This window comes from Arachis duranensis, chromosome 9 (assembly GCF_000817695.3).
Source record: "Arachis duranensis cultivar V14167 chromosome 9, aradu.V14167.gnm2.J7QH, whole genome shotgun sequence".
Taxonomy (NCBI): Eukaryota; Viridiplantae; Streptophyta; class Magnoliopsida; order Fabales; family Fabaceae; genus Arachis; species Arachis duranensis.
Genome location: NC_029780.3, coordinates 100,944,878 through 100,946,817, shown reverse-complemented (window position 1 = coordinate 100,946,817; position 1,940 = coordinate 100,944,878).

Genomic DNA, 1,940 nt, shown 5'->3' with positions numbered 1-1,940 from the left:
GAGAGGTATAGAGGTATGCTAAGAAAATGCCCCTCTGAAATGTTTTCAGAGTGGGTACAGTTAGACATCTTCTACTATGGGCTTACAGAAAAAGCTCAGATGTCTCTAGACCACTCAGCTGGTGGATCTATACATATGAGGAAAACGATTGAAGAAGCTCAAGAGCTTATAGATACTGTTGCTAGAAATCAACATTTGTACTCTAGCAATGAGTTCTCTACAAAAGAAGAAGTCATGGCAGTAGCCACTGATCCTAGTCCTCAAGAACATATGATTGAGCTTAATCAGCAATTACACCTGATGACAAAACAGTTAGCAGAATTTAAAGAGATGCTCCAAGAAACTAAAATTGCTAACAAGAACATAGAATCACAGTTGAATCAGGCAAAACAGCAGCTAGCTAAACAGATAACAGAAGAATGCCAAGCGGTTTAACTGAGGAGTGGGAAGACATTGAATAACACTGCTCAAAGTAGCAAAAAGCCAATAAAGGAACAATTGACAGCGGATAGCCAAATCACTATCCAAAATCCCTCTGAGGACAGTAAGAGCCCAGAGAGGAATACTCTTGGCGTTCAAACGCCAGAAAAGGGGGGAAAGCTGGCGTTAAACGCCCATTCCCTACCCAGTTCTGGCGTTCAAACGCCAGAGAAGGGAGAGAAGTTGGCGTTAAACGCTCAATCTTCACCCAATCCTGGCGTTCAGACGCCAAGGGAGGATCAGACACCTGAGGGTGCTGACAGTAATCCCTCTAAAAAGGCCTCTTTAACCACTTCTGTAAGGAATAAACCTGCAGCAACTAAGGTTGAAGAATATAAAGCCAAGATGCCTTATCCTCAGAAACTCCGCCAAGCGGAACAGGATAAGCAATTTGCCCGCTTTGCAGACTATCTAAGGACTCTTGAAATCAAGATTCCGTTTGCAGAGGCACTTGAGCAAATACCTTCTTATGCTAAGTTCATGAAAGAGATCTTAAGTCATAAGAAAGATTGGAGAGGAACTGAAAAAGTATTTCTCACTGAAGAATGCAGTGCAGTCATTCTAAAAAGCTTACCAGAAAAGCTTCAAGATCCAAGAAGCTTTATGATACCATGCACATTAGAAGGTGCTTGTACCAAGACAGCCCTATGTGACCTTAGAGCAAGTATCAATCTAATACCTGCATCCACTATCAGAAAGCTTGGCCTGACTGAAGAAGTCAAACCAACCAGGATATGTCTCCAACTTGCTGATGGCTCCATTAAATACCCATCAGGCATAATTGAGGACATGATTGTCAAGGTTGGGCCATTTGCCTTTCCAACTGACTTTGTGGTGCTGGATGTAACACCCTACCATACAGAGTCTTATGCTTAAGTCATAATTCAGAGATGGCAAGGTATTACGAATTCTAGGAAGACCTTTCCTAGCAACTGGACGGACCCTCATTGATGTCCAAAAAGGGGAATTAACCCTGAGAGTCAATGAGGATGAGTTCAAGTTGAATGTTGTCAAAGCTATGCAGCATCCAGACACATCAAATGACTGCATGAGCTCTGATATTATTGACTCTTTGGTGGAGGAGGTCAATATGACTGAAAGTCTTGAATTAGAGCTAGATGACATCTTTAAAGATGTTCAGCCTGATCTGGAGGAACTCAAGGAAATAAAAGAAATTCTGAAAATTCCTCAGGAAGAAGATAAGCTTCCTAAACCAGAGCTAAAACCACTACCACCATCCCTGAAATATGCATTTCTGGGAGAAGGTGACACTTTTCCAGTGATCATAAGCTCTGCTCTAAATCCACAGGAAGAGGAAGCGCTAATTCAAGTGCTAAGGACACACAAGACAGCTCTTGGGTGGTCCATAAGTGATCTTAAGGGCATTAGCCCAGCAAGATGCATGCACAAGATCCTATTGGAGGATGATGCTAAGCCAGTGGTTCAACCACAAAGGCGGA